General features: G+C 38.1%; 1 protein-coding gene across 1 annotated transcript in view; it reads right to left on the reverse strand.

Annotated features, from left to right (window-relative positions):
* The window catches only part of TBC1D14 (TBC1 domain family, member 14), a 51,877-nt gene extending 42,976 nt beyond the window's left edge, over positions 1 to 8,901 (reverse strand). The window contains exon 1 of the mRNA XM_009328837.1: positions 8,897 to 8,901. The gene's annotated coding sequence lies outside the window, so the exon portion shown is untranslated. The remainder of the gene's footprint in view (positions 1 to 8,896) is intronic.
* Positions 8,902 to 9,362: the final 461 nt, after the last annotated feature.

Below are 9,362 nucleotides of genomic sequence, written 5' to 3' on the forward strand. Positions count from 1 at the left end.
GGGGGGGGGAGGAAGATATTTTAGGACTTCATCAGTGACAAAACAGGTTTGCTTTCTTCACCTATTTTTATTTACTTTCACAGAAATTAGATGCCCTTTACATATGATTACAGTAAAATAAAAATATTTTTAATTGGATCAGAAGGAAAGACATGAAATAGCAGTGCATTGTGGCAACTTGCAAGTTTTGGGTTCTAATTCTTAAGTGGGAAAATTAGGGTTACACCTTTATTTCTAGAGATTGCAACAAGAATAAGCATAGGTTAGTTTTAGACTAATCACAATAACTATGCCTTCTTGGACTGCAATTGCGCTTTTGTTTCTTTGTTCTTAAAAAAAAAAAAGGAACTCACACACACTATGACAGATCTAAATCCTGCCTTTTTGAAGGCTGACAAGTAGAAATGAACCCAGAGGAGCAGAACACAGGAAGTGACTCATGTACACCCTCGGACTTCTACTGCGGAACAGAAAAAAACGCAATAGTTTATAGCCTAGAATGCTTTAAAGTGTGACTGAAGTCTACATGCAAACACTCACCCCGCCATTAACACCTATAGCCATTAGCCACAATGATTCATCCAGTGATCTATCCAAAGACAAACTCAGTATGAGCAGAAAACAATGCTTTATCCAAAATTGTAGATCTAGCTCCTGCCAGAATCAGGAGCCAGCTTGAACCAACCACTTCCTCTTCAAAAGGCCCTGAATCGTCCATCTGAATACAGCATAAAGCGTGGTTAAGACAAACGCTTAGAAAAGCTCAGTGTTTTTAGACAACTGCCACCCATCAGCAGAGGGCAAGAGGAAGCAGAACACGTGGTGGCAGCCAGCCACGCTGCACAGCTTCCATCTGGAGTGCTCTTGCACATGGATCTGCATGAGAACCTCCACACAGCAGCAGTCGGGGGACTTTTCTCTGGGGCTTTTTTTTTCCCTGGATAAAACACACTGCTCTCAACAGGAGCTCTTATCACTGTCTGCCTAAAGCACAGGTTGTAGTGATTTCTTCAGTATTTCTTGCTGCGTGTTGTTGCTCTGCAACTCTCTTCCACCTAATAGGTCCAAGCCAAAAACCAGGCTTTGAGTAAAGTGATTTTATTAATCAACTAGGATAACAACTTTTTTTTAAAAAAAAAAAAGGAAAATCAAATGAAGATCAACTTGAATGATAACTGACCCAAATCAACTTACAAAGGTTCTTCCGAGTACTGTTATAAACTTAACTATTCATCCCATAAAAAAGCATCACCTATGAGCCAAGCAACATATTTAGCTATTTCGAGAGCTCATTTTCACTTTATCATATGCTGCAGAGTAAGCCTCTTAAGTACAATTGATTTTAATTGACTGGAATGTTGATCCCATATAGTCATGATCTAATCATTACAGAAAAACCTAACTGGTAAACCATGTTGATTTATTTCCTGTTAGTGCATCACTCCTAAAAGAAAGCCTGTTGTGTCTCCAGCTGAAGACAGCCCAGTTGAGAAATTTTATCATTGGTACACTTTTCCATCTCCCCCTCTCCTCAAAAGAATCAAAACAGTATGGTAGGAGGGGGTGGGAACACACTGCTGGCAGCTTGTATGGTAGAAGCAATATTGTATTAATGTGATTATCAAGTCTGAACAATCTGACTCAAATGACTTTGCTGTAGTGGTAAGTGCAGAACAAGAAAGGTGTACTGAAAAGCCTGGCTATAAGCTCTCACGCTGCCACTCCACCTACTGCACACCTGCAATCTGCTCTTGGGGCCTCGCGCAGACAAACTTGTTACCCACAGCTGCACAGAAACCCCTGTAGTTTTCCGCTACATCTGAGGTGGGCAGGCTGTTTTCATCACTGGTGGCTTCGTGGCTGGAAAAAAAAAAAAAAAAAAAAAAAAAAAAAAGCAACAATATTTTAGCAATGCAGTAACCGAATTGGAAAATACATGAAGTAGCGAAGCTCATTTTCAAAACAGAAGAACAAAAAGCAGGCAAAAATAAAAGGAAGTGAATCCCTTCTCATACAAAACAATGCCATTTGACTATAACTGATCTATATTTCAATGCGGCAACAGAACCTCTGCTGTAACAATAAACTGAATAAAAGAGAACATTGGAGACAAGTAAGTCACTTAGAAAATTAGTCTTCACCCATTCTAAAATGTTTTACATTCTGCTTGGAATTCATTATATGCAATGGTCTCCCCCACCCCCCACGAGGACGCACTATGGCTTTCAGAACATAAATCCTTGTAAGTTTGGGAAGATGACAATCCCTAGGTTAAAAATCATAGCTACTTTTTATTATGAAGGAGCTGCCATTAGAAATTCTAAATACTCTGATATGGAATGTCAGCAAATGAGATCATAAATATTTAGATCTGAATTTATGAGTAAAGATTGTTATTGAAAGGCCTCAAGTGTTATATGTGCTGAATTTTACTGGTACTGAAACTCAAAGAAAGTGAAGACATTCCATTGAGCTCTTACTGGAATTCATATAGTTAAATTGAACAGTTTTCATAGGGTCACAGCACATTTGGAAGAGAAAAAAATTATGCACTGATTAAAAAATAGATTTTCATATTACAGAAAAAAAGAAGAAACATACACTATAGAAGGAAGTAATTTCATTCAAGCTGCTCCTTTGGGGAAGACAGCTGTAATGTGTTTCTAGGATATAGCTAAAATCTGACTTTCCTCTATACACATTAGTCTCTTAATACACAGATCCTGACTGGCCAGCTGAAAACAAGTTCTGTGAAGATGGATCACATGAGAGGAGACAACCAAATGATATGCTGAGAACAGTGTTACCTCTTCTTGAATTTTTAAAGGAATTTATTTTTCAAGAGCATTCACTAACAAAACCACTAAAAAAACCCACCAAAAAACAGAAGTTGCAAACATATGGTATTTACATCTGCTGTTCTTGCCAATCCTGAAAAGAGTTCCTGAAAGAAACAGTGGCTGCAAAGGCTAGCTCAGCTCTCCAGTCTATTGGAAGGGAAGAGAATTTAACTTCGGTTATTACTCAGTGAAGTACTGTCATCTGACTTTTAGTGCATTTTCACACATCAATTACAAAAGCAACTTGCATAACCAGTTCTGCTCAAGCAGGATTCCTGAAGATAATTGATACAAAAAATGAATCATGCAAACCTCCATCGTAATTGTACTTGAGCTTCTCAGACAAGATTACTTGTTCTGACAGCTTTTAAGCTTTAAAACATTTGACTGTACAAAAACTGTATAAAACTTCTTGGTGACAATGCAAAGCAATCCAACCTTAGCCTATGCCAATACTGATTCTTTATCAAAAGAAAAATACTCATGTATACTGTCAGCAGTAGAAGTAGGCCAAACACCAACTCAGCTGGAGTGACTTTAATTCCCACATTGTTAAAATAGACTACGATACTATGTCTTACATATACTAGTTGAACAAGTGAATGCTGTTATAAGTTTTTATACGACTTGAGAAAAGGCTTATGTGCTCAAAAACCTCTCTGACCATTCTTTTGGTCAGAGGTCAGACAGAAAAAAATGCTACTGCTCCTTACAAATTGTGTCTGGCCTCAGCTGTGTACGTACAGCCATCTTCAGCTGTAGTATAATAATGCTCAACTTGTGAAAGGCAACTGAAGTTTGAGGGTCTGGAGTCTTCATCATTTATTTATTAAGTAGCAGGCCAGGAGGAAATAAGAACTGGTATTTCTAAGACAATCCTTAGCCACGTCACAGTTCAATTACTTCCCCCTCCCCCCCCTTTCGTGCTTTACATAAACGCATACATTACAATTGCATTCTTTCTTGCAAATTTCTTTCAATCCCAGACAAGATTATTATGGGGGAAGTATCAGAACAATGTACAATATGAATGTATTTAAAGATTATTCGCTTCATATAAGTTTAAAAACCAAGTACACAAACATCCTTATTTTTCAGGAAACTAATTTTGCAGTTAACTTTGTTCATCTCATTCTGGGGAAAAAAAAAAAGGTATCAAAAGATGGAACCATGAACATACCAATGAACTCACTATAGGAATCTACAGCCAAATTAATGGAATAGTCACAGGGCTCTAATTAGTGACCCGGCGCAAAGGATTTCTTTGATGTCTGTCCAGAAGCAGAAGAAGCTGACTTGAGAAAGGATTACTTGGTGGCTCAGTCACCTTAGTTCCTGTGCACAAAGAGCTTCATACCAAGCAGGATGGATTTCCCTAGGTATGTGAAACTTTAGGACAGATGTAAACAGAAATTGATAGCCATAGCTACTACTACAGTCAGGTTATTTTGTGGCATCTTAAGATAACCCAAAGGACTTTCAACAGTCTAAACAAGTTACATGCAACTTGAATTTTTTTTTTTCTTTTCCAAGATGGGAAACCATAATCAAGTAACAATCATGATGAAGAATTTATTATCTTTCCTCTAAGTTGTCTTTCAGAGTTAACTTAGACCAAGATTTTGCTAACAGAAACACTACTCAAGAGCCTCTGTAGTCAGGCAGATGGAGTCTCCTACAATCTGGGGGCTAATGAGTATTTTACCACAGAGACAATAACAACACTGGGAACAGGTAATTTGCAGGAAGACCTGGACTCCATGGTATGAATACGTTTGGGGTTAGTGGGGTTTTTTTTTGCTTGAAAAGAATCAGTAAGTCAAGCCAGAGAATGGAAAGGTTCTTGCTCAATAAACAACCCCTGTTTTAAGCACCAGTACCAACAGAGGCAGGAACTGGAACAGGAGGGACAGGGTCAAGCTCAAGAGGAAGGCACAGTCTGTATCTCCACCCTTTCCCAAACTTGAGGCTTCTCAAGTAACAGACTCTCAGAAGCCTGTCAGTTTTCTGCCACCAGCAAATAGGCATGAAACCCTTTAACAGGGCACTGAGTATCTCTTCAGTACAAATCCAGATAATACCCAAGAGGCAGAATGATGAAAAGTTAAATTACAAGGGCACGCCAACGCACAATTCTTTTGTTCATCATGTCAGCAGCAGAAAATGTTAGAAATAAGTCTGTCAGAGCACTGAATTCTATAAATGAAGTCAGGTAATCCTGCTCATACAGAAGACAGAAGGAATAAAGTATACTACGGGAAGGAAACAATACCCATGATAACTGTGGCCAGCAGCACGAGCAATGTCTAACTATTTCTCATCAAGTTTGCACAAGCCTAGTTGTGTAATATAATCAGAAATTCATGGCATGGAGTGACAGGTGACTGCTGCTACAAATCACTATGGTAGTTCAAGAGGTCAACAGACAGCAGGGTTCAAAACCCTGATGATTTCCCATTATGTTATAAAAACTGACCCTCCCTCTTCTCCCTCCAGTTTGGTTTTCTTGAAGTGTATAGGAAGTTACACACAATGCTATGCTAAAAGAATACTTAGATTTTGAATTAGTTCCTTCTGTCTAGGTGGCATTTTCCACTCAGACTGTGTGCTCTACACACTTCACTCAATACATCAAGCTGACAGCGTCCAATTAACAATTATGTTGCCGCCATCATTGTTCATGGCCTCACAGCTCCCCATACAGTCCTCAAGACCCAGCTCCTATACTCACAAGGTCATGTAAGAGTGTTCCACAATGTTTTCAACAACTCTTTGCATAAGACTGTGGTAGTCGAGTCATGAAACACCGGTGGTCAAGATATGGAGTCTCAGGCTCCAAAACTGTCACCACGTTTATATCCCCAAATGATTGGCTTCTCAGGGCACCTAGTGTTTATAGTGGATTTCATATAATGCAAGTGTAACTGCCATTGCTTTAAGAAAGGCCCTAGCACTTCTGGGAAGAAAAATAAATTAAAAAAAAAAAATCAAGCCCGATTTCAAGTAAAGCATACATAAAATACAGACAATTAACAGCCACCTATAAAAGAAATAGTTTCGGCACCTTGTTTCATGCCCCACAGGAAAAAGTGCAGACACTGAAATCATTTACTAGGACACTAACCATTTACCTTGATCACAGCCATCTTCTTCCCCAACTCCCACATTTCATTGCATACCTCCGAATTCTTCAATACACAAGATAAGGATTTTTCAAGCACCTACTCTTCTAGTCTTGGAAATAAAATACATACCTCAAGGTAGAAATAGAACCAGAGCATTATTCTTCTGGCCTAGTACCCCTTTTTCCAGAAAGGAGAAGGAACTGGTGTTGGCCAACAAGCACCATCCCAATAGCTATATGCTGTCACCTCCTCCACTTACACATATGCCAGTTCTCTAGGCACAAGTCAAAGAGCCAAATGCATGCCTCTAAATGGGCAAAAAACTCTGCAACACAAGCGCTACTTTGTCATTGCCAAAGCAATCTGTGAGGGGTAACCTAAATTGGGATGTGCTTTTGGGTGCTGGTGAGGCCAGATTAGTTATTTACAGCATTACCCATGTCTCAGAAATTCTACATGTCAAACATAACTTCAGGAAAGCACCATACATTAGGAAGGATTAGTTGTTGTTATCCAAGAGGCATTGGAGACAATTGTTTCAGACTTCCAATCTTGCCAGAAACTAACGGTTGGATGCCATACCACATAATTCTTTAATAGCTACTTTTTTCTAACAAATTTAATACAACCATTCAATGTTGTAGTGTTCTGGGAACACTGAATACTCACGCTGTAAGATAGTTTGGATCTAAAGGAAAAATACTCACTGTACCAGCAACAACCACAAAACATTAATAAATTATTTACCCACTTACCAAAGAACAGATGACTACAATAAAATACATCGCTAAGTGTCCGAGTATTGCAATTATTAAGCCTCTTCAATTGTGTCATCAAAAATCTTTGGTGAACACTTTGGAACTGTTAATTGTATCAAGATAAGCTATAGATAAAGTCTGAATCATTGATCATAGTGACAACTTCAAAAAGCTGCTTGAACTTCAGTTAAATTAACAGCCTAGCTACAGTTAAGAACAGTCACACGAGACACCTGAATTTCCAGAGCACTTTACCCTAAATCAAGCAGCACAGTCCTTCAAATCAGCATTCTCACTTCACACACAGCAGCTGATTTTGAAGTTCTAACTACATGGTCTCTCTCCATGCAAACATTCCCAGTCCCACAGTGGTTTGAACAAGGAAGTGAGAACCGAATGAAGTACAACAAAAGCCCCAAACGCATAAAATGCTTATATGCAATCCAAAAATCCCAGATCAAGTGGGACAGATTGAAAGAGGGCGTCGTCTTCTCACTGAAGGAGCAGTTCATAAACTAGTGACCACATAGTTGGATTTCATGAGGTTTTTCCCCATTGAGAAGGCAGGTTATTTGATTCACTAGCAATCTGCTTGGGTTCATCTGTAGTAGAACCAGTCCTCTGAAATGTTAGTTTTCAACAATATTATAATGCTGTAGCTTGAGAAGTGATATACAAAGAAAGAGGTTTTGGGTTTTCACTGTGTTTTTTTACTCTCTTATGACACACTAAGGACAGCCTGAAAAGATGTTTGTATAGCCTCTTCACCCCCCTTCCCCCACCCCCAAAAACAGCTGCTAAAATTTGACAAATCATGAATCTAACTACTGGCAAATATAAGCAACAGACACACACATAAAAACCGATGTCAAAACTAGCTAAGCAGCAATGAAGACAGAGAGAAACCTAAATTCTTTGGTGTTTCTGATGTTTTAAAAGTTTCTCTCTATTCAGGGAACCATTTCAATAAACAATTTCAATACACACTTCCTTTTGAACTATACTGTACAAGAAAAAAAAATTATTCATCTATCCTGAACTGTATTGTATTGTTCCAACATTTCAAGTCAGTAACCAAATTTTCATCAGGGCCCACACACGGAAAATTTCAGCTCCAAACAGCAAATACTTCAGAAAACAAGGAATGGGTGAAACTAGCATTCCAACACAGCTTCTGGCACTCTACCATTCACTCTATCTTGAATTTATATATTTTTAGTTATATTTAAGCACAAATAAGCCAAGGCCCAGCAGAACACAATTTCCCTTCAAACAGCGTGTTACAGATGGGTCTATGACACAAAGGCCACAAACCAGTGAAAGCTAGAACAAGATAAAGAAATTTGAAAGATTTTCAAAATACCTCCTAAGCTTGATTATAAAAAAAACAAATACGCATTCATATACTTTGAATCTTCACACGAAATGCTTTATACCAAAGTGGTATGTGTTTTCATGGACCACTCAATGTAATGGTCATGTAGAACACATTCTTTTGATCAGCACTGTTATAATGGAAGTAAAATTTCAGTGAAGAACCTTCGTTGATACTGTCCAAGAAATTGTGCGCAACTCAAACAAACAGGCTTCACGGTCATATATACAGATCATAATCTTAACTGGCTTCTACATTCACCACTAATCCTAACACAGAATTAAACAAATACCTTTTGTATTTTCTTTGGATCTTTCTGCGAGTTTTCTCTGAGAGGTACTTTTCCAAACAAATTCCATCCCACATCATTTTGTTTTTCAAATCTTGCACTTTGCTTTCTGGTAAACAAATTCCTACAAAAAAAAAGTTTGATTAAGAAAAAGGGTTGATTAATTATAATAAACAGACGGATAGACAATTTGCTAACCTTATATATCTCAATCACATATTCCAACTCCTCTTGCGGTTGTGCTGGCAGGCACTGTTTCCTCATCTTCAAGAGGTACATCATGCAGTATTATCTATATGCAGTCCATACTAGGCAATGGACTTGGTTAAATAAGAATTTTTAGTAGATAAAAAAAAAGTTCATTTGTAACTTTCTGAAAGTGACCTTCTTTTTTAGCCTCCCTCTACATCGTTCAGCCGCATTCTTTTAAAGTAAGACTAAGACACTAAATCTCTTGCTGCATAAACATTCTCCACCCACTTGTTATACACACTACTACCAAAAATCACAAAAGCTGCAGACATAGTAGCCTTTTACTGTATTTGATCTGCTTTCATAGATTATTTTTCCTGAATAACCTTAAAAGCTATCAAAACACATTAATTCTGAAGTCTTTCTGAAATGTCTCAAATTAACCAGCTTAAACACTGTATTAACAATCATAAAGCTAGACATAAAGCCACTGAAAATTAAATTATTTTTATTGACATTGCTAGTTTTTAATCAAGCAATATGCCAGACTTGTGTCTTCTCACCGCAGCTATGTTCTTCCAAAACTGGACATACGGTACAGACCAGCCTTCATGCTTTTGGTAGCACTCAGCTCTAAAAGCACAACCCATGGCATGTCTGGATTATTGAAGTAACAGATTTTCTTTTGTCCTACTGTCTAGTTCAGCGAATATTCAAATATGTCCAGGTTAGCTCTATTATTTACACACCTTGTGGTAGGTTTTTCCTGGGAACTTGACTACA

The sequence above is a fragment of the Pygoscelis adeliae genome, unplaced genomic scaffold (genome assembly GCF_000699105.1).
Source record: "Pygoscelis adeliae isolate BGI_AS28 unplaced genomic scaffold, ASM69910v1 Scaffold66, whole genome shotgun sequence".
Classification (NCBI taxonomy): domain Eukaryota; kingdom Metazoa; phylum Chordata; class Aves; order Sphenisciformes; family Spheniscidae; genus Pygoscelis; species Pygoscelis adeliae.